The sequence below is a fragment of the Numida meleagris genome, chromosome 11 (genome assembly GCF_002078875.1).
Source record: "Numida meleagris isolate 19003 breed g44 Domestic line chromosome 11, NumMel1.0, whole genome shotgun sequence".
NCBI lineage: Eukaryota > Metazoa > Chordata > Aves > Galliformes > Numididae > Numida > Numida meleagris.
In genome coordinates this window covers 18,810,651-18,834,634 of record NC_034419.1, presented here as the reverse complement: position 1 = coordinate 18,834,634, position 23,984 = coordinate 18,810,651, and the positions used below count along the sequence as shown (strand labels likewise).

General features: G+C 43.3%; 1 long non-coding RNA gene across 2 annotated transcripts in view; it reads right to left on the bottom strand.

Moving 5' to 3' along the window:
• Window positions 1-23,984, bottom strand: part of LOC110405084 — an 82,332-nt gene that overhangs the window by 41,257 nt on the left and 17,091 nt on the right. For both annotated transcript variants that reach the window (XR_002442674.1, XR_002442675.1), the window contains 6 exons: window positions 20,925-23,614; window positions 14,061-14,465; window positions 12,109-12,273; window positions 10,152-10,378; window positions 5,536-9,574; window positions 4,894-4,945 (listed from right to left, as the gene is read on the bottom strand). This is a non-coding gene — a long non-coding RNA (uncharacterized LOC110405084). The remainder of the gene's footprint in view (window positions 1-4,893; window positions 4,946-5,535; window positions 9,575-10,151; window positions 10,379-12,108; window positions 12,274-14,060; window positions 14,466-20,924; window positions 23,615-23,984) is intronic.

The window sequence follows — 23,984 nt, the reverse complement described above, 5'->3', positions numbered from 1 at the left end:
CTTACAAAGAACAACTCCATTATATTATTTAAAGTGTATGGATATTTTCTTCAACTGGACATTTATTTCAGAGGTTCTGTAAACAGATGAAAACACAGATACAAACCAAACATCCTGAGGATTTTACGGAATAGTCTTTTTGATTTTCAAAGACTGAGAACTTCATCACCTAACTGGAACAATGGTCAAGGTAATTAACACAACAAAATATATTTTGAGTTGAGTTGTTATCTGCCTTTAAAGATGTGGAGAAAGTAAAGAAATTAAGTGGAAAACAAAGTTGAAAATTTAGAAATAGGTATAAATGGGGGAGTAAAAGCCTCGCTCTGATGGAAGTTTCTGTTAAAGATGTATGTACCTTTAAATGTTAAAAACTACTTTTCCGACATTGAGATGACAAAGAACGGGAAAAGAGCTATTGGTTCATACTTATGTACAAACATGAGTTTTTAAGAAATGACATTTGGGCTGCGGCAGCATCTACTGAATTCAACAGCACCGTTTCTGGTGATACAACGACAGGACAAGAGAGGAGCAAGAGAAAGAATTCCAAATTCCAAGCCAGAGAGAGGAGTCAAAGTCTTTGAGGTGTGTACACAACTCTCCTAGGCAGCCCTCCACAGCTCAGCTCTTCTTGCACTGTTTTGAAAGCCCTTGGTGTTGATGACGCAGCCCAAACACCCAACCTGTCAAACACCAGGGGATTTGGAGTTCCCATAATCATCTTCCTCAATAGTTTGAGTAAGTCAACATCCAAAGGAAGGGCTGGCAGCTGCAAACCATTAGCTTCCTCGCATCAGCGTCTCCCTCTCCCAATCTCTTTGTGAGTCAAGAACACTGGGTTCAATACCGGTTGAGCTCACATGAACTAAAGCTCTTGGAGACAAATTAGCCAAAATGTCAGTGCCCCTGTCAATCCTTATTATCTCCTCGAGGCAGGGCAGCAACGTCTCTCACACAGGAATCAGTTACGTTTCCATATCTCTGGTTATTTATGCAATGAACAGAAATATTTGCCAAAAGCAAGCTGGGATAAAGAACAACGTATTTGGGTACATGAGCAGGGCATGCAGGAATGAGCAAATCCAAAAGGGGAAAAAAGAGCAAAATAGATTCACTCACTGGAAATCAGAAGCACACAGCTCTTCTCTGAAGGAGCTGAGATCACCATAAGCAAGGAAAACTGTTGCTCTTAAAATAAGATTTACACTTTATCTGTTTTTCAAACACGCAGAAGACAACTGTACAAAAACAGAGCAAACTGGCAAAAAAAACCCACAAGTTTCAAAATATCTTTTTGATTTTCTCGGCCTTTGGATTTACCATAACCATGGCACGCAGTGAGCATTCTAAGTGACGCCATCAGACACACTGAAACAATGCTGCATGCCCAGACAGCAGCCTGTGAGCCGTGCCAATACATCTCCTTTGCTGCTACGCCAAGCAATTAATAACACGGCCACATAGGCAAGTCATGTGGGTGGAGATGGTAAAAATCAGATGTTAATTCATTATTAAATATCTCCCTCTAAAACGACATGTCGGATGGAGAGCCTAGCACAGGTTTTCATGATTGCATGGCTGCTTTCAGCACGCAAATCTTGATCTAATAAGTGGGAGCAGGGGGCAATGCAAGCAGGCTGTGATGGTGGCAGGAGGAGAGCACGGGACGGAGCAGAACAAAGCATGGGATGAGGTCCGTGTGCTGAGCCCCAGCACAAAGAGCAAGAACGCAGCTTTCTGTAGAGGTTTCTGGGCTGAGAACCTGGAGTTTCAGTGATGTGAATTACAGCTCCATCATTCCGTGTACCCACTAGTACTCATCATTATTAAACAAAAATTTAGTCAAATTCTTACAAGTCCCTATGCTTCAATGGCCACAAACTCAGAGAGCCTATTTTTGGTGACTTCTCAATTATTTCTATTCTTTTTCCTAAGGCAACACCGCGAATCTGCATTCTGCAGGGCACTCCAGTTAAATATTCCTCCCTCTAAGCACTGCGTATCCCATCTCGTGGGAACAAAGCTGGAGCCTGAGCCACTTCCACCACCGGCACTTACGTGCAAGTACAGATCCATTCAGGCAGCATTCAAGTTCTAAACACGGCAAGAAATCTGTGGGAGATGAAAGCTTTGATTCATCTGGAGAGCCTTACACAGCCTTATGCTCAATATAAAGTTCAAACCCAAGTTGACTGAGTTTACGTGCATTAACAGGACGCGATGATCTGGCCAACCAATTAACCATGAAATCAGAAGCATTCAGCGTGAGCAATCCCAGGAGGTCAGACACCTCCAGGAGGACCACGGGGATGCCAGAGCACTGCTGGCAGCACCGAATGCCCGTAGGTAGAATTCCACCTGCCAAAAGCTGCACCAGCGACACTGCAGGCTTCCAGTAGCTTAAAATTAAACATAAGACATTTAATTAATGTCTAAGCTAAGCTGGATGAAGTTGTACCGACTGTCATTTGCATCAATACAGCTTTCTGCAGGCTCTGATTTTTCTGTTCCCTTTGTTTCTTTTTTTAACCAGTATGTGGCTTTCACATACAGACTCCATAGCCCTCACCAATACATCTTAATTATTGAGACGCTTTTATTATATTAAACTACATGCACCTTCCGAGGAGGAAAAAAAGCCTTATTGCCACTGAAAGAAAGGACGGCTGGCAGAGCATGATCTACAGTAATTAGCAAGATTAAGAACCGCTATTAACTGCAATTAGCCAACAGAATATTAAAGGGCAAAAATTACCATGCAGCATGTCAGTAAATAAGTACCTGTATGATGCAGTTCGCTGCAGATGAAAGAAAGCAGAGCTGGACAGGCTGAGTGGCAGCCAGAGCAATCTCCCATACCAACAGGAGCAGCATCAGACAGCACAGGGCTCAGCGCTGCTGTAAGGGCACAGCCACAGCCATGCCCCTCCATTTTGCCAACACATGAAGAAGTTCATCGGAGGGGTATTTTTTCCACATTTACAAATACTATACTAGAAGATACTTTCTGAAGCTGATGTTGGGGATAAACCCACACAATCGGCAGGTGGTCGAGTGTCAGGCCAGCCAGCCATGTCAATGGCATTGGCCTACACGACAAACAGAGCGGCCGCCATGCTGTGCTCAGATTTAGTGCAGAGCTTCACAAAGGCAGCTGTAAGTTTGTGAAATACCCCTTATTTACTTGTTCACAAGAGCCTGTGCAAGGCACATCTGTCTTCTGACAAGTCAGGAAATCAAACAAAGAACAAATAGATGCACTACTTCTGGTCACTCCCTACACAAGGTGTAAGATGGTGCTTTTTGGAGCTAGGAAGAATTTCTGCTAAACATCAGGAACTCATCAGATAGAAATAAGAGAAGAAATCCAAGCGTGCTTCATATAGAATGGGAATTTGCAAATAAAAGAAAACTTACATCCTCTTACATATCATTTTTTCCAATAGACAAAAGTGTAAAACTTAATTTTTAAATCAAGTGTATAATTTTGGAGCAATTTCAAGCAATATAAGTTTTCAGGCATTCCTTGAAAGAAACCGCAGCCCCTTGCTCGGTTCTGGGGAGCAGCATCCCACAGCGCTGAGCAGCGCGAGCACGCTGGAAGCATTCAGGCGTGGAACAGAGCATTTCTTCCCCACATTGTTTAGATTCAAGCTATTTTCATACATCAAATATGAGTTTGTAGACACATGATACTTGCAAAGAAGGAATAGAAAATACTCACAGCATAACTACACATCAAAGTGCAGGAGGGAAGGAGATTCTAGAGCTATGGACCAAGCAAAACACTGGAGTTTCCTTGATGTTAAACCAAGAAATAATGGCTATATTGTACCTTTAGTGACAATTTCCTGTCCCGGGAGCCATTTCTGGGCTGATAGATGAACGTTCTCACCAACTATTTCCCTCAATCTTACTGAATATATCATCCTAAAACAAACACGCAATCACCTACAAAAGGCTGTTTTCTCAAAGCAAGCAGGTCGTGCTCAATTACCTGTATTTCTGTTCTGATGTATGTCATCATAAAAGATTTTTCAGTAACGCATCAAGAAGGCAGCCCTGCCTTTTTCAATTTCTTCGTTTTATCCTCTTCCACAAACCAAGCACCTCGTTCATCTCAATACCACTACACGCACCTTCAGTTACAGGTCAGCAAATTATGGCCTTGCAGAGCGAGGAGCACAGCTGATGGGAGCAGGGTGTGAGCAGGAGCTACTTGATGCTGGTGCCCAGTGCACACTCCTCCCTACCCTGAGGAGCCACACTTGAGGGGATGCTCTAGCATCCTGCTTTTGTTCTGCTAGAGCATCCCCTCAAGCGTGAGCACAGTGCTCCTCAAGGTGGACACTGGGTTAATTAATAAAAACTCACCGTGAAGGGATTCAGAGTCATGTGGAGCAGACAGCCAGAACTTTCTACAAAGACATCAAAAAGTTTCCAAGCTCTTATATCAGATCAGAAAATTAAACGCTTTAAAGACTCTCTATGTGCAAAAATGCAAGGGAAAACATGAACATTTTTTTTAAAAAGAATGAAATTACCTCCTTCCGACCTTCATTCCACTCCCACTTCAGCAGTCTCCAGAGATCCACCAAGCCCCAAATCCTCTCCTCACCCCATGTCCCTGCTCAGAGCCCTCCTTGCTGCAGGGCCAGGCTCCAGCCAGGTAGCACAGGGCTGCTTTACCATTAAACCTGAGGAGCATCATTCCCAAGTGCCCTGAAGCATGGGGGCTGCAAACGAGGCTGAGTTCCCAGGAGGTGCTGGCAATCTGCAGCGCTCCTGGAGACCTCCCCAGCTGACACCTTGAAAAATGATGATGATGTTCTACAAGCCGGCTTAATTAATTGAAGTGTTCAGCCCCTCTCCTCCCCCACATTAACTCACCTGATGTGCAGAATCACTAATCTCAGTAATCGCAGCTGTGGAAGCAGGGACGCTGAGGGAGAATGCAAGAAAACACACAAATTTTAAAAACCTAAATGAGTCACCTGTAGGTGAGAGCTTTGGGTGAAGTTTAACATGTAAACCCCATGTTTGCTGTTTCTAACACACAGTGAGGGCACATGGGCAGCTTGCAGCACCCTGCTCCAGTGGTGTGACAGCCCTTGGAGCCAGGCCAGAGAAAATACACCATTTTCCAAAAGGATTTTCATAACTAGTGAGTTTAATTATTGCTGTGAAGTTTATGCTTTTGATCTTTTCTTCTTGGATATGATATAAATTAACTTTATTTCCAAAAAAAAAAATTAGAAGATACCACTATGTTATCCCAAGGACTTTTCCACATAAATTCTTACAGACAAGTTCCCAGATAACTTAATGTTTTAAATAGCATCCTACCTAACAGCTTGAATATCATGTCTCCTAGAAAGCTTGTTTCAAAAGTAGCAATAGTGAATAACCGGTGGGAAAGCAATCAGCATTGGCAGTAAGAAACTCTCTGGGGTTTGTAAGTGCTGGGGTAGTCCTGGTGCTGTAAGCCCCTCGGGTTTTACTTAGTGCTGGGTTCACCTGCTCGGTACTCACCTGGCTGCTTCTCTTTCACCATGAGAGGAGGAGGAGGAGCAGCACTCAGGGCATGTGCAGCTCATGAAAGAGCCTTTCCTCGAGCTTCTTGTTAGCAGTCTGGAAGCTCAGGATCAAGAGGAAAAGGTTTTGTGTACAATGTAAAACTCAGTCTCTTCCAGTTCAGTACGGAACTGCTTGCTACAAGCAATGAGAAAAGCAAAATGTTTTCTTAGTGCTGAAAGTCTTTTGGCAGAGAGCACAGCTGGAACATCTGGCAGCACACGGCTGTGCGTGTCAGACCGCGTCTCCTAAACCCTGAGCTGCTCGTCCTGTTGGGCCCTGCTGGTCCCACTCTCAGACACGAGCCTTGATTTGTCACACAGAGCTTTACACAGTGGAAATGTGGGACCGGTCGTACACCAGACTGAGCTGCACTAGCAGAGCTGCCTTGAACACTGCCCCTCCTTATGGAGCTGCACCAGAGGCATTCAGCAAAAGTGCAAGCAGAGATCTCATCGCTAGCTTGGGATTACAGGGCTTCATGCTCCTCACAACAGTTTCCAGTTTATAAAGTCCAAATTGATGTTTCAGTATTTAAAAGCTTGAAATTGGAACCTGAAACAATTTGGAGTCATCGGAAGCACTCCCACTTTTAATTAAACACCTTTCTCTGCGGCTGGGCTTGCTGCAGTGATGGTTTAGCTTGTTAATTATGTTGTGCAAGGAGCACCATGCTGCACTCCTGGTGAATGATTTATGAACTTCAGCAATAGAAAACGTCCATAGTGCTAGCACACCAAAGACAAAAGAGGTAATTACTGTGCCCAAAGCACTTCAACTTCATTTGTACCCTGTGCACTGTGAGCACAATCAGTGGCCTAAACCACAGTGTTGTTATTTAGTCCTCTGCAACCTTTGTACTGGGAGATGTTTGCCACGATCCTCTGCTTACAGCGACTTTGGGACAAAATCTGATGTCACAGACTTTGTCCGCGAAGGAGACCTACTACACGTTAATGAACTTGCTCTTATGGAATTAATCACCATTCTGGGCTCCAGCAGCAGTTCTGGATGTCATCTCTTTCTGTGATTATAGGATATGATATCAGATAAAGCAGAAAGCGTTAAGAACTTTCTTCCATTCTGTATATAATTAACAATCTATGCTCCAAATATCCACCTGCTTTTTTTTTCTTTTTAATTTTTCATCTCTGAAATAGTAGCTTCTCTACTTTATCTAAATTGATGTATCTCAGTTTCCCCAAATGGCACCTTCCAGGCACCTTTCCCAAACCAGCAGACAGAACACTCTTATGCCTTGGAACAAAGGCCTCCACAACTGTGTGTGTGACCTGTGATTGCCCACCAAGGTACCTGTTTGTGCTGGGTGGACGTACATCAGCTTGTCTGTAGTGCCTGTCTCTTCAAATCTGATACGAAAAGACAAAATTGAAAGACCTACAAGAAAAATGGAAGTTGTAATCTTAAGTTAAAGCACAAACATTGTCAAAAGCATTGAGCAGGAGGAGTTTGACTGCCTCTTCCCAATTCCCCTCCTCTGCAGAATACAGACGAAAACCAGAGGGAAGATGGGCACCATGATGGGTTCTTCCCTGCATCGGAGCTCTGAGCCTAAGCCCTAAGTTGTATTTGAATGCATATGGTTGTTGTTGGCTCAGCACTACCCTCATTGTTCCTTACTTATCTGACCTCACACAGGCTCACCCTCCTGTGTTCGACTCCTATGTACAGATGTGGAGCTGACAGAGCAGCCCCGTGCTCAGCACTTCTGGCTTTCTCTTGCTGAGTTTCTGTCACCATTTCTCAGTGTCTTCAGACTGTCCCCAAAAATAAACATTGGTTCAATGTTATCTGAGTTTCTTAGAGGCGAAAATGAATTTATGTTTTTCTAACATTATGTATTCGAAAATACCAGGGCTATTACAATGTTCTGCAGATAAGCAAAACGAGCATTCAACAGCTAACACATTGTCTACCCGAGCAGCGCATGCATTAAGATATCCTGTTTACCATCACCTCGGCCAACCCTCTTTGTTTACTCCCCAGTAGCAGTCATCTGGGAGAGCTTCAGTCTGGCACGGCTCTGCCCTGAACCCGACAGGTTACACTCCCACAATGTCGAACATGCTGTAGTGAAGTTAATTAGACATAAGTAGCATATTCGTTTTATAGAGGATGTAATTGGTTGCTCGGCAAGCTGTGTACATCTTTCCAGATCCAATAAACAGTCGGAGAGGTGTTGAAATCTGGTAGAATGGAGGAAATAAGTGTAAACCAGAGGGGAAATGACAGCAAGTTTCCCAAGACTGGAAGACAGGCTGCTTCCAACAATAAAGTGTAAGAGTACTTTTCACTTAGATTAACCAGGACGAAAATTTATCCCGGGAAAAAAAAAATCTGTGACAGCTCTTTAATATTGTAGAACAGTGTCACTTTGCATCAGCTGATGATCTGGTTCGTGTACTGCACGCTAGGAAAGGACTTAAAGGCTGTATACTGCTCTGGAAATCATATCTGTACTTCCACTGTGTTTCGCTGGCCGTTAATTTATTTTCCAGTGTGAACCCAACCATAACAAGCTGTGCTACGATGTTACTTGGGAGTAGCAAATTGGTTCTATTAATTTTATTTACTATAGCTATTTTGAATTTGAGATCGTAAGGACTGATTGTATCGGTATAGGTCACCTCGACCTAATCAATACTAATGGTCTACCAGGATTTTGAGAACAGAATGTTACCTCTGCACTGTCTGATTCGTGCCCTATTCTTTTGGCCTGCCTGAAAAAAACACCACAGATAATTTGTACCTATATATTCATGCTAAATTTAAATACATCTAGTTCAAAACAAGAGAAAATAAAGGGCTGCATCAGCTAAGGCAGCTCAATAATTAGTTTATCATTTGACAGATGATGTTAAAGGTCGTATTAATGAGAAACAGAACCGTTACCTTGATATTGTATTTATCAAGCAAAGCTGTCCGTATAATTACATTTTTCCTCCTCATCAAACTCCAATCTGGTGGCCTTGTGTTTTTTCCCCTTTATTATTTATAGTTGGTACTCAAAAAAATATCAAGGTGTTGGTTTACAAATATTGAGCAGTAGATGCAATAGAAAGTAAAGTACTTAAAAAGTACATTCTGTCCTGAGAGAACTTGTGGCTGGTATTTACCGTTGAAGGCCTTTGTCCTTTCAGACACTCAAAAAATAAGATTCCTCTGTGCCCTTCCAAAATTTTCCTCTCTGGCTTTCTCTCATTTAAGCAGTTTTAATGTCGGTACACCTCTGCAGATACTGCCCACTTAATTATGCTGCATTCGGGATGACAGGTCCCTGGCACCCTGACAAAGGATTATTAATAATGCTCTCCAGGAAAGCAGAACCAAGAGGAAACAAAGGGAAAAAGAAAAAAAAAAAAAACGGCCAGTTCCCTTCTTCTCCCCTTCCTCTCTCTGCTACAATGGAACTGGTAATAACCCTTTTAACAAAATACAGAATCACAGGATCATTAGGATGGAAAACGCCACTGAGATCATCAAGCCCAACCATCAGCCCCTCCCCACCATGCTCATAGTCGCACAGGAACTCACTCAGGGTGGAGGTCTAAGCCCAGGACTGGTTGCCAGGGGCTGCCTGGGTGTGAGCAGCCCAGGCCCCCAGCACCCTCCCCACTGCAATATTTACATCTCTGGGAGGGGGGGTGAGAAATCCAGGGATGAGCCACCTCCAAGGATCTGCCATGGCATAAGATCTTCATGTAAAAAAGAAATGATCCTTCTTTATTCCTGTTGCTTGCTGGCAGATGCGTATTACTTGGACATACAGAGGATATATTGGGAAATCAGAAAGCTCCACTCCTGCCAACTGCTTTTCCCATGCATCTCACCGGAGGGCGATGGCTGTAAAGGGCTGCGGGCGTTGATGAAGGGATAAATGCACGGCCTCTGGGTTTTGGGTGAGATAAGGTGCCAAAGCAGCTCTTTGCTCTGACATTCATGCAGAAACGGGCTCTCTGCTCTGAATATTTTATACCTATATGAAAAATAAAAAACACGTTCATTTTTTATGGACTTCTTAAAAATAAGAAGTATAGAAACTCTTCCAGCTGCTTAAAGCTGACACCAACTCCAAACTCCAGTTCCCTATCCCCTTGTATTATGGCAATGTAAGTATTATAAAGGAAGAACTGCTCTTATCCCCTCCTTGCTCGGCTCCACTCCGTTTTATTCCAGATTACAATATACTGTGGCAATTTTCTTCCCATATCAGTGCTGCGGCGCGCCGATGCTGCCTGTCCCCTGATAGAGTATTTCCTTAGATGAGAGAGAAGCAATATGTTTAATAAGAGTATCTGAGGCAGGGGCCGAGTTTTTACTGTTTGCACTGAGGCTCCAGGTGCTGCTGTCTGCTGAACCCAGCACAACAGTTCAGATGGATCCCTGTGCTGTCCCAGCAAAGCACGGAGAAGGGGATGGCTGGGTTTCACTTGTAAACCTGCAGGTATGCAACAAGCTGAAACACACAGAGAACTAACTCACCTGTCCATTACGTTTTATATTTCTAGTACATTTTGTATTTCCCCGGCCTTAAAAATTAGGAAGCACCTCACCTGTGTTTAAATGGCAGGAGAAGAGAATTTGGCTCTGAAATACCCAGTCCAATATCAAAGCTGTGATTTCAGTGTGCTGTTTCATTAAATATACAGTAGGAAACGAAACACAAGAGGTACTGTGCTGCCTCTAACACTGGTGGTAAGCAGCTAAGAACAAGTCTGAGAATGATTTTGTTTTCTCTCTCAAAGTGGCTCAGCTAGCATGAGATGAAAGACAGGAGAACCTGGAACAGGAGAAAAGGGAAAACAAACAGGTGTGGAGAAAAATTGAAACTACTTTTAGGGATCAAAATGAGCTGGAAATGTGTGAATTCATGTGAAAAAGGCCCCATGGCTGAGGACACTGTGGGGCCCTCCTTCAGCAGCCCGTGGTGTGAAAGAAAGGGAACATTGGTTACGCAGAGCAGGGGGAAGTTAAGCCCAAAAATGACTGCAGTGTTTTCAACCAAGTGTTCTCATTGCAGAGCATGATGCCAAAATGGGTGTTGTTTATGTGCAAAGCCTGGCATACAAACATGGCCAAACTAATAAAAACAGGAGCCTGAAAAATACTTTTCATTTTGAAATAAAAAGTTAAGATTCAGAATGGATATGATTTGAAGTTATTTGAATTGTCCAGCAAATGAAACCTGTTGCTTTAAGAAAAGCAGCATTAAAGAAACAACCTGCTCACCCTAATTCTGGACGAAATGGCTCTGCCACGTCTTGCCCACAAGGGGAGGGGAGTTTGCAGGTGCACCGTGCCAACGTCATATAGAAATGAGTTCTTTATGATAACAAGTTTGTCAGAAATAAGTTTGAGGCCAAAATTTTCTTGCAGGAAGGGTAGGCAGGTTGGACAGCAAGCAGCCCAACAGAGGACGGGATGTCGACCTCGCTTACATCAGCCTTCAGTGGGCTGTCATGGCAATGCCCTTGCTCTGCAAGCATTAGAAATGCACTCAGCCCACCCCAGAAAGTCAGGAAGTGCTTTTTGTTGGTCTGTTATGGGCGCCTGAAGTATTGCACAGGACAGGAAAACCATTTTGCTCACAGGTTCCTGAGGAAACCAGAAGGAAACCGGAGATTCAATTTATAAAAGCAAGAAAAGAACCCATTGCGATATGAGCTTTGGCTATGAAAGGTATAAATGAGAGTCCAGAAAGAGAACTGTGGCATCCAAACATTCTTCCCCATGCTATGGCTGACAGGTAAAGTGGCTCATTACACTCCCCTGCCATACAAAGCCTTCTGTGCCAGGGATCAATAACTCTTAAATGCCAATGTACAAAATCAGAGGCGTGGAATACAAAGCTCTCTATGCTAAATTAAAACCCTGCTGGGCTGCAGCGCTCACAGCAAGTGACATAGGTGCTGTGAGATGGACACGTGTGCAGCAACTGATGTTCTAACAGAAGAGCTGGGAGTAGAAAGCGTCTCACTTTAGCACCAGTTTGGACTATGTGTGTTCATCCTAAAGTAGTGAGAAGGTGATGGGAGATTTTAGTATAGTTACTCAGAGGGTGAAACGCAGTCGGAGCAAATGTCCATACACACAAAGGACGGGCAAGAGAGCTAGCACCGCTGTTCTGGGACACAGAGCTGCCAAAGGGCTGAGAGGGGAGGACTGCACAGAGCCAGAAGGGTGTGTGCAAGATGCTAGCACCTCCTCCTGGAATAGTTTGGAAACAAATATTTTAATTACCTTGTATTCTGAAAGTATCTTAAAATAATTTGAACCCGGTGTTTATACGGTGAAAATAATGTCACTCCTTGCTAACCCAATTTACTTACATGCAGGCATCCCTAGAGGCAGTGCCAGTCCTCATGAAGTTGGGAGGATCCTTTCAGCACTCCGTTGTTATCTCGCTCTGTGCTTCTCAGGCCTCAACTGGGAGGACGAACCCCCCCCGTCCCCCCACACCCCCTCTCAGTGCTCACCCAAACGAATGCCCATGGCTGATCTCGTTGTTACCTGGTGTGCATTCACACCGACTGGAACGTTGTTTCATATAAATTATCCTCTTGACTTGGCCTGGTGATTTGGCTTGGCTTGCTAGCTCGTTTTGCTTCGTCTTCGTTTTGTGGTATCTATTAAATCAGTATGCAAGTAACATTTTCTGTCATACTAAAAGATTAGCTGTAAGAAATAGAGAAACAGAAAAGTTCCTTACTGCTGTACAGATTTATCATGTTCTGGGAGCACATTTGGCATTATAAAGGAGATCATATAAATTCAGAAAAATGGTAATGAAATACAGCTCGGAAATGCTATAAAGGATCCTAGCTGTACCACAGCAGAAATGTAAGCAGGAGCAAAAAATAATAGCTGATGGAATGACCGCTGCAGCTTCTGAGAATTATGCATGGTAAAGCAGGATCAGGCTTGAACAAATAACACGTACCAGAAGGAGAACAGAAGATTAGAAACATGGCCATTTCTTCATTTGCTAGCATTTTCTTGGCTACTAATGATGGCTTTACTAATGCTGCTGGTACCCAGCGCTAAGGGACACCAGGAGCAGAAACTCCATCCTCCCGCTGCCAAGGGCCCTGGGAAGCAGAGGAAGCCCTGTCCTGGCACAGCCCATGGGACAGCTGCCCCAGAGCTGGTACATCTCAGTGCATGGGACTCTGCTGTCCCTGCGGCTCCGCAGGAGAATGCAGGAGGCAAATTCAACCCATGTGAGCTGGTTTTTGAATTTGAGTGAAGGTTGGGAGAGACCTAGATTTGAGTAACCCAACAAACATGTGAGCGTGATATATTCAGCACTAGTATTAGAATAATGAATAAAACATCCTTAAAATGTGAAAGTTTTGTGAAAAATATTTCAGTGGGTGCAGCTCAGGTAACAACAAAGGCAAATGACAGTCCTATGTTTGCCTATTTCTGTCTTAAGTAACGAAAACAAATAGCTATTTAAAAGAAATTTAGGAAAAAATGTCACTTTTACCCACACATGACTTGAATTCCATGAATGAATCTGTCTACTCCGGCATGCACAAAGCAATAAGGCTTACATAAATGCCCTACATCATCCAAGTAGTCACTTTCTGATCTTCAAAATCCAACAGAATTATTTATAACTTTGTATGAAATATTCATGGAAAAGTGTCCATTGCCTGAAATTTCTGCTAAAGAGTAATTTAACTTGGGTTTTTTTTTTTGCATTTCTTACTATCATAATAATTTAGGTCAGGCAAGAGCTAACAATATCATTTGTTAGACAAAAAAAGAAAAAAAAATGAGCTGCAATGGTCATTACAATGACTTCAGATTTTTAGTGAGCTTTTGATACAGAGCGTGATATCAAATAGGCCCAATCCAAGCCAGCTGAGACCAATAGCAATATTTCCATCTGTTTTAGTCTGGATGAAGCCTGACAAGCTATTCTTTTTAATTGCACCAGCCATGTCAGTTCTTCAGCCCATATCCAAAGCCATTGCTACAGGACATCGCACTGTGCAGTAGCGTGTATGTATTTCCTACGGCTGCTAATAAAGCAAATAAATCTTACCACATCTCCATCCCACTGCCTGCAGCCTACGGAGAGATTCCCTCTGGTTTAAAGCCCCTAGGATAATGAACACAAAGGTGTGGGAGCAACACAGCTGGCACTCTTGGGCTGAATGCTGTGAGTGCTGTAAATGATAATATGCAAAGTAATCTCAAGTGGGCCAAATTAAGGCATCTTTATGTGAAAATATTTTACACTAATTTTCATTCCACTTCCTGGCTAAATAAAGATTGCTTTTTTCCCCATCTATATTATATGTTTTTTTTCTGAATATCATCATCACAAACTCCATGTAGTAAACACAAAAGATCAGAAGCAACAAATGTCAGGGAACATACAAATCCAATATAACACATCGATATGCATATATAAATGCATATACATGAGGTGCAAATATGTGGGTACGTACGTATGTCTTACAAAGTAGAATTTTCTCCAGGAGGTTTCCAATTGCCATTTCCACTTCCAGTGGCTGTGAATTTATGACCACCAGATGTCATAAAAACATCTCCATTCTCACTAGCTGGAGCTGCTCCCGTTCCCATTCTCCACACAAGTCTTGCTTTGCAGCTGCTTTTTCTTTCTGCAGGAGGACATCTCTGGAGTTAATTGGGTGTCATTAGTCTGGTGAGGTGTCTGGGGAGGAAGGAAGGGAACTGAAATGTCTCCAGCAGCTGAAGCTTTCCAGGGACGGCTCCTCCCATCTGCTCCACCGAGTTCAGTCCCCTCCTGCTCCCAACCTCTGCACAAATGGGCAACCATGGTTCTGGCAGAAGCCTTTTTAAAATGCTCTCCATATGATAAAGTGTTGTATCTAAAGAAGTTGATGCATCCAATTAGATAGACACATACGAAGAATTTAAATACTATATACTATTTAGACAGCCATACAGAAATGTATGCCTAGAGAACAGAAAACAGGATGAAGCCCCAGAAGTTTCAAGATATTTAAAATGTACCAGGGAATGTTATCATACCATTTCATTTTCAAAACTTACCACCTCACATAAAAGCACAGCAGCTTCAAGGCCATATTTCAAGTTCCTGCTCCCTCATTGCTCACGTCAACTTGATCTTTTTGCATATTTTATATGTATTTATAATTAAAAGGCAGCATTTGCTGCACAGAAAGTCCCGAAAGGCTTTATGTATTGTATAGCACATGGACGTAATACTTGAAGAACAGCAGATGTTTACTTCACCTGGTGAAAGCCATTTGCACATGATTAAATGGGATAGAGAGCAACATACCCTAATGTCAAGCGGGAGAATATGAAGAATAAAAAGTTACCTATTTTTCACATCAGGTTGTCATTACCGTTTTAAATAATACATCTCCAGAAGAATTCTTATGGATAATTGAAAGGAAGAAATGTACTCAGCAAGCAGGTGTCTTCCCGTTGCTACCGAATAATTTAGGACGGCACATAATATTTTGACAGCCCATATATGCATGTGCGTGCGTGTGTATATGTCAGCCAGAAACGTTCCTCGAAGACAAGGGCTCCCTGCAACGTGGAATATGTAACGACATCAAAGGCTCTGAGCCCTGAGCAGGTCTCGCTGAGACCAAAAATGGGACACTAAAACCACACAGAAAATATCATCTTTGTTGCTTAACAAAATGGGGAAAATGAGTTGTAATTTCCAGTTCTGACTTCTCAGCTTCAACAAAACATACTTAATGCAAATAGCTGGCAGCTGACGTTGTATCATGGACAAGGCATTGAGAAGACACGTTTCTGATGGAGATTGCCAGAAAGTGCATGTCCTGCATGTTTGGAAGCCCCTGGACTCTGAACCGCCCCTCAGCTGCTCCGCGAGGAGGCCAGCTGGGAACTTGGGATTCCTGACATCAAGGGCAAAACAAGGTCAGTGCCAGCAGGCAATACTTCTGAAAGGGTGAGTCCAAAGTTAGCAGGGAAACTCCGCTCAGTGTGGGCTCCTTAAGTCAGGCCTTCAGACGGAGCGCACCGGCTGACCTCGGCTGGTATCATTGGCACAGATGGCAGCAGCTCAGCCCCCAGCCCGTTCCCTTGGGCTTGGCCTCCTCCACAGCCATTCAGCACTGCTCACCTTCCTTCTGAAGGCTGCAGGAATTTTTGCAGTTCCCTTCTGCGGGCAGGACAAAGTTTCGGTAGCACCAGCACTCGGGTGAAGTTAATTACACTGAGATTGCATTCCCGATATTCTTATTCTCTTCTTTCTGCCTTCTATCCCCTTTCATCATCATACGTCAACCCAGAAACTCAAAACCACTCTCTCCAGTTACATGGAAGCCTAAATTCACATTATTGTGAATTTTTATAGCAATTTGTGATAGGATACTGTGATGCATAAAATCTATAGTTCTGCCAAGTAACTTTATCTGTTCATATTCCACTAAAAGCCCAATTCAAAACCATGATCCAGTGGGTTATAGAGGGACAGATCAAAATTAAAAGACAATATTCTTCTACCTAATGGAGTGGAAGAGGAGAACAGCTCTGTTTTGACAAACTCTGCTATGAGTTTGCAATTATTCAGTGGAAGAAACTGTATCATGACAGAAACATGTTACAACTCCTTACTTAAACACAATGTTTCCGTCTGTTCTCCCTTTGCCACTTATTTATTAATTTATTTTGCATGACAGTGGATAGCCTCTGCGTTAAACTCTGTTGGTTCAAACAAAGATAAAGTTACCATTAAATAAGCAAAGGCTTTCCAAAATAAAAAAAAAAAAAACAGTGCTCATGGCAATACCATGAATGCAAGAAAACAAACCATTCATTTTTAAGTCAACAGTTTTACTCTCAGATGACCTCCGTGATGCATCCTCACATTGCTTTGAAATACGAGAAAGGGATATTCACCTGTTTGACAAACCAGACTGAAGAGATCGCAGCTGCCCCTAGCTGGAATGCTAAATGGGAAGTCAAAGAGATCAGAACCTCAGGAGACACAATTAAAACAAACAGGAAAATCCTTAGGCAGAACACAACAGCCTTTTCCATCTCTTTACAACACTCTAATCCCCTCCCACTGTATTTTGCTGCATTCTTTGCAGTGGATGGGACCCTCTTTTTTTTTTTTTTTTTTTTTTTTTAATTATTTTCTTCCAATAGCACAGATCACAGAATATTTCCCCAGCAAAGCAGAAGAAAAATCTGGATTTTGAGGGGCTTGCTCAAAAAGGTGGAAAAATCTGAAGTTGAGGTCTCTGCATAGCAATAGTTTTGCGCAGCCCCGCGCCAATAGAGCCAATGCTGCTTTCAAGAAAGAAACAATGCACCAGGCTGGAGCATTAATTAAAGCATAGGAGACTGAATCTCCATAGAAAAACATCATTGTCCTTCAGCCCACCCTGACAAAGTGCATGATGGGCTGAAAATGGTTGTTTATAAAACTAGAAGAGAGGAGAGGAGGCTTTGGGGAAGAAGAAAAAGACACAGGTCACAGCAACAGAGGCACAGAAGTGCTGTGGGGAGCAAAATGCACAGGGGATGCACGACAGATTGCTGCCCACCTGCTCAGGATGGATTTCCTTGGGTTTGACCCTTTGGATTTAAACACAAGAGAGAGTTGAGAACACAAACAAGCCTCAAAATGCACACATTATTTCACAGTCCCTTCCCACTCTAATATTCCTTTGTCTGCAAGATAACAAGGTGCATCTGAATGCGCCTCAGACCAAAGCATCTCCTTACAGTACAGTATCACTGCAAGCTCCAGATAAGATTCAGCTTTCCTTATCCATCAGAGGTGCTGGGCCAGAGCAGCACACCACGTGTTTCTGTGCTCCCCCCCTGCCCAGCCTCCCTAAGGAGCACCAGGGAAGGGCTGATGAGGCACCAAGCAAAGAGGAGCCAGCACGTCGATGCTGAAAATAAGAAAAGAATGGGTTGCTTACACCACCGAGAAAGGAGCTGGTTTGATATGGCTTTCTGGGAAAACAATCGCTGCAGAAATTCAGCATTCAATTCCCTTGCAACTCCTGCTGACCTTGAGCACAAGAACGGCATTTGGAGTATTCCTCTTGAGTAAGTGGCCCTGTTTGGAGAGGCAGTGCTTCATCCAGGCGAGTGGCTGGGCTTCATTCCCACCCGGCACTGCCCTGCCCAGCTGGGGTGGCCTCCAGCAGCACCATTTACCTCTGCTGAGCAAGGACACCACTACTGAGGCACATCTATGAGCCCCATGGCTGAGCCAGAACTGAAGCAGCACACGTGGCATCCCATGGCAAGGGGTCCAGCATTTCATGGGACACGTTGTATACGTGCTCCCTCTGAGAGTACCCGCAGTACCAGTGTGCACATGATGAGCTCATGCTGGGGCCAGCATCACACTTGGAGATTCTCCTTCTCAGGTGCCCTTCCTGAAATCTCCCAGAGCCAACAGCTCAGCTTTCTGCCCCCTTCTCCACTTACAGAAGGCAAAAGCCAACAGGACGAGCATCCCCAAAAGCCTCAGTAGAGTGTGGGAGGAGAGAGCAGTGAGCCCTGGCTCCTGGCACACCAACATCATGTGGGAGAGGAGATGGCAAGTCTGTGCCTCAGCCTTGATCAGGCCTGGAGCTGCAAGGGCAGCAGAATGCAGCTTTGTCTCCAAGAAACAGAGGGCACAGATTAGACACAAAGAACAGAAGCAGCACATCCAAAAAAATGAGAATCTCATTAAGCCAAGAGGAGAGCAAACCAGTGACAAATGTACCAGGCTGCAAAGGAGATAATGGAAAATGTAAAGAGAATGTACGATACATGCAGGACTTTATAATTCTTTACACCACCAAGTTTGCACTGTTTAGGTGAAATAAAAGAAACCCCCAATGAGTGCTGCTTTATCCACACAGCACAGGGAGAAGGCAGTCTCGTGAGCACAGACTGCAGGCTCTGAGACTCCAAAGCACGTAAAACACAAAGAGAATGGAAAAGAAAAGGGGATCGGACTGCAAAATATGACACTATTAAACAATATTATGATATTTCATAGCGTAAAAAGAATAAAAAGCGGAATCACTGAGATGTGAAAGTTCTTTCCTCAGATAAATACTGGGTATGGCATTACCTGATCTAGGGAGAGAAAGCTCTTGCTTGGATAGTTTTTCTAATTTACTCAATTCCTTCCAGTGGGACTTTGGTTTAAAAGAGGTGGGAGCCACCATAGTACCGGGCTGAGAATCTGATCTTTTCTCTCAGGATATAGGAAAGACGCACCAAAAAATGGGGATGAATTGAAATAAATCACCTAACATATCCCACAAAACATGAGCAAAAGATCCTCAGCCAAACAAAAATCATAATCACAGCCACGTTTTAAGGGGCCCAAGTTCCTGGGATTCACCTTGAATAAGCCTTGAATAACCCCTGTAGATCCACCACCCACCTGGACAAAAGCGAATCGAAATAAATAAATAAAATGTTTTCCTAACAGCTTTTGAAATTCATTTGAAGAAGGTCCCAGCTAAAATAAAACATTCTTAATGGGAAGTAGAAGACTGGAATGCTTAATACTGGAGCAGTCTAAGCATGACGGAATGACACAGCAGCTCATTAGGAACGGTTCGCAGAACAATCTTATCAGCGAGAAAGATTTTCTCCCTGTATTTTAAGAAAGCATCCTTCTAATAGGAAAATTAATTCAGAGTGTTGACTAAATGAAGCCCAGAGACTTTTGGCAGAGCTACAGCAAACTTACTGGGTGCTCGATTCCCAATTTCTGCCCCAGACAAGTCTGACATGACTCATGCTGGAAACGTGACCCCGCAGCTCTCCCCCATCAGCCCAGCACGGTGCAGGGCTGTCCCAAAGCACCGGGGGCTGTGAGGGCTGATGTCCACCCGAGCCTGCATCTGCTGCCCTGGGCATCCCAACCAGATTTACAGATTGCTAAATCGAGCAATGGTGCATGATCCCAGCACAGCCTCAGCCCGTGCTCAACACGCAGCCGTGCTGCTGGAGAAGAGAAACCAAGACTTCCCACCTTCATTGGTACTGCCACTGTTTTATCCCAAAAAGGTGTGGATGGTTTTTGTTTGCTTTGAATAACAGCTGGAATTTTGCTGGAAGTCCTCTTTCTGGACAGCGCAGCAGTTTTTAATAATCTACCATCTAATTTTTTAGAACTGAAGCAACCGCGCTCGTTTGAAATTGAAAACTGAAAGATTTCATTTTCTTTCTTAAATGTGAACTTTTGTGGCAGTGATGGGAAAGGCTCCAAAGGGTTTGCAAGTCAGGTTTTCATTTAGATAAGCTTGCTTTGGCCAGAGTGCTTATTTCAGCTTATCCACAGCATCACAAGGTCTGCGCTAAGCTGCCCAGGGCTGGAATCGTCCTAAGGAGGGCTCTTCTCGTGGGTGTCAGTATGTCTAAATCATGTGTCTGTTGGGCCATGGGAGTATGGAGATTATCTGCTGTGTCAGAACCGCCAGGCACAGAGTAATTCCACTGCCATGACCAGGTTGCTCCAGAACATTGATCATAACAGATACTGAGGCATTTTGTGTCACTTGTGAGGACTTGTGGGCTCCACAGAGTCCTAACAACACAAATTCAAAAGTAAGCACACCAACCAAAATCAAATGACTTTGCACCACTTACTTGCTTTCCATTGATCTTAAAGTTGCTCCATACGGTGCCTGAGCTCTAGTCCTAAATGTGCCCAGAAGGGCAGAGGGCACCAGGAGCCCACAGCTGCACAGGACGTAGTGTCCCTGCTGCAGGGCCACGTGCTGCTACTCATGTGCCAGCAGCAAAGGCCACCATCTCTCGCTCAGCCATTTCCTGCAAGACTGCTGCAGGTATCAAACTGACTTTGCCTAAGAGTTCTCGAAATGCCTGCACCCCATTTTCAGATGCTCTGGTACATTTTAAACACTGGTTTTGGTTCCTTGGTTAGAGCCTTCATTCTGTCTTTAATTAGATCTGGCCGAGGAATAAATACTGCACAAAGAAACGCGACACGTACAATAAGATTGTCATTTTACACAGAGATGCACAAAGGCACTTTGAAATTCTTCTCTCTCAATACTCATGAACCCCATTTTAATCCAAAATTGCTTTGACAATGATATTTCCAACCTCTCCCTTCACGAAAGCTGCTATTTTTAACCAACATAGAAGAGTTTGATCCAAAGTTAATTAAAGTGATAGGAAACAGCGTAATTCAATCACTACAGTTTATGACAACACGTGAAGGAGCCAAAGTCTGTATCTGTGTTTGCATTAGCATCAAAAAGAAGAGTGATCCACTCACTGCACTGAATTTCTACTTAGCAATTACTTCAGGAACTTACCCAGCTCTTGTATGCATGCCATGTGTCCATATGTCTGCCTTCACTGTGACTTCTGCAGGAGAAATGCTATAAATGGCTACACCAGTAAATGTTGTTGTATGCCACAGTTAACCCTGGTTTGCAAAGGGGGATCAAAAGACAGAATTTAGGAAGAAAACAAACCGAGCAAAAACAAAGAAACAAAACCCAAAGCAGAAGATCTCCAGTTCCTTCAGCCGATTCCTGGATGTGCTCGTGTTGGCAATCTGGGTCCCCCGTATCCCTCTGTTTCAAATAACGTATGACATGTGCAGCCTTGTAGCACTAAGATCCATGATTAACTGTGCTTTGCTAACTGAAGTTCAATGCCCAAAGACAGAAGGTAAAAATAAATATGCAGTCCCCTGAATAGAATCTGGTGAGGCATACAATAAACACATAATAAACCCCAAAGCTGCTTGACAAGCTAGAAGAAAGTCAGTTAATGTTGTGTGAAAGATACGTATTTATTCCCGGATTATCAGCAGTCTTCTAGATCATGGCTCAAAGATTACAGAGTATAAATGGGTGTGATTTGGGCAGATGTTTTGCGTGGCACTTCCATTCTCTGACCGTGATTGTACCACCTTGCTACGTTGCTGGTTATCAGCCACCAAGCACAACTGCTGTAGGGAAATCACTGCGACTCGTGACATTATGACATCGATACCATTTCCTTTAAAAAAAAACATGAAATTTGTGAGGAATTGGAGGAAACTCAGCTCTTTTAATGTCATTTGACGTTTGTATTTGCATGTAAAAACACCTACTTGTAAAGACCTTCTTAAAAAATAATAATCACTTCTGAAGCATTTTTTTCACTGATCGTGCTGGTTTCTGCACCCATTTTTATTTTAAAATCTTTATCATTACTATTCTAACATGAAAGGGAGAGTTATTTTGTATTTAGGTGCTTTTATTGCTAAATCTCTCATTTTAGGAAATCATATGTTTTCTGCCTACAGCTGAGGGCTTGTTCTGTTTCACCGTGCATTCTGGAGAAACCTTTGGCTTCAGACCAAACTATACATATCAACATTTATATAAATCCTATGTATTACCCACTAAATCAACGGAAACCCTTCTGCAATGCTTTATGGATAAGCTCTTTTGATCAAGAAACTTTCAAAAACTGCACATTTATATTCATCTAGTGCATTTACAATGGCTTTGTATTATTCATACAACACCCATTATGACGTAGGTTTCCACCAGCACTAGCTCTCCACATAGCAGCTGTAAGGCAAATAAAAACAAAAAAGCAGTTCTAGCCCATGTAACTTTATGCTCTACCTTATGGAAGCACTGTGTGCACTTCCCAGTGGACATCTCAGCTCCTAGGATGGAAGAGGAGATGGGGGCACAGGGCAGTGCTCAGTGCTGCTTTCCTTTGCTGCCTGGTCGCACCTCCAGACCCCCAGAGCTGAGCTTTCTGCATTCAGTTCAGTGGGGAAATTGGCTTTGCTGTGCCACATTGGGGTTTTCTGCAAACACAGCGCAGAAATGAGCCAGGAGGCTTGCCATGGAACTGGAGTGGTCATAGAAGGAGAAAATTCAAAGAAATTTCCCTAAAATCTTCTTGCATAGGTATGGTTCTAGTGGGCCAGCTGGGATTACATTATCTTAATTGCTTATTGCTGACCTTTTTGAAAGTCTCCAGTGATGCTGCTTGGCTCCAATACTGTTAGAGTTAGAGGAGGTCATTGATCGTTTATGGAAATAGCTTCTGTAGCCACATCGCGTAAACACTTTTAATTCCTGCTAACACCAGAGTTTGCAAGATACATTTTTCCCCCCAAAATACAGACAATCCAACTACCTTCACATCCCATGGGTCTGAAATCCTACAATTCAGCGCTGTTACCACTGCTCCTAACTCATTGCGCAGCCTTTTTTTCTGAGGACTAGGCCCTCATCAACAAGGGCATTAACTTAAAGAGTATGTCCCTAGATAGGGAGTGTGGCAGACTGAGAACCAGACAGTTGCAAATGTGGAAAAATGGAATAAAACACAGACTAGAACATGTAAAATATCTTTGGGACATTCATAGCAAGAAACTGCGATACAGGAGTCCCATAAAATCTGGCTTCAACAGCATCACTACTGGAGTTAAAGCCAGTAAGAGATTTCCATTCCTAAGGAGAAAAATAAGGCTTGAAGTACAGCAATGGCTTTATTTTGATTCACATCTAGTTTACTATAGACAGTGCTGGAGGGAAAAAATAAAACAACCGTGAGATAACTAGAAATAGTCTTTAATTAACATGGAGACACTGCTGAATGTACAGCAAGATGAATGATGATGTGAGCACAGTCCCATGCTCCAGTGTAGAGGCGACAACATAACAGTAATTACAAGAGCACTTCCAATGGATCTGTACCTTGAAAGAATTTCTAAGGTAGGACATTTTCCAGAGTAACCTGCCGGGATTCTGAAGCCAGTGAAATTGAATTTGTCTCCAAGAATTAACGTAGGCGCAAATTTTCAGCAGTACAGACAGCATTTATTTCTCCCTTCTCCTCCCAACTTACCCACGCTTTTTCACTTCCATCTTGTTGTTGCTGCGTATTAAAATGGAAGAAATCTTCAGGCCAGCCTTCCATTTTAATTAAAGTGCGTCAGCAACAGCTCTTTGTCACAGAGCTGAAGTTCCTTTGGTGAAAGAGAATTCTACAAAGCAAAAACAAAACACAAGTAAATGGGATTCATTCCTGGCCTATTGATTTTTGTGCACTGCAAATAGCCAAGCACTCAGGTTAGGGCTGAACATGAAACGTTGAGGCCGCGTGACACGTGAGCACAGATGGCACTTAGGAGCTGATGAACGAATTAATTGCTTTGGCAGCAGTGTCAGCGTCAGTGGTCGGCTCCATCCTTGGTGGTATGGGGTAGAACAGTGGCTCAGAAGAAATGCTGAAAATACGATTTTCCCTTTCCAGGCATCCATACCTTCAAGATCTTTCCACTGAGCATTCCTGGAAGAAATGTTCACAGCCCTGTAGTTGCATGGAGGGACAGGGGAAGTTGAAGGGTGCAGTGC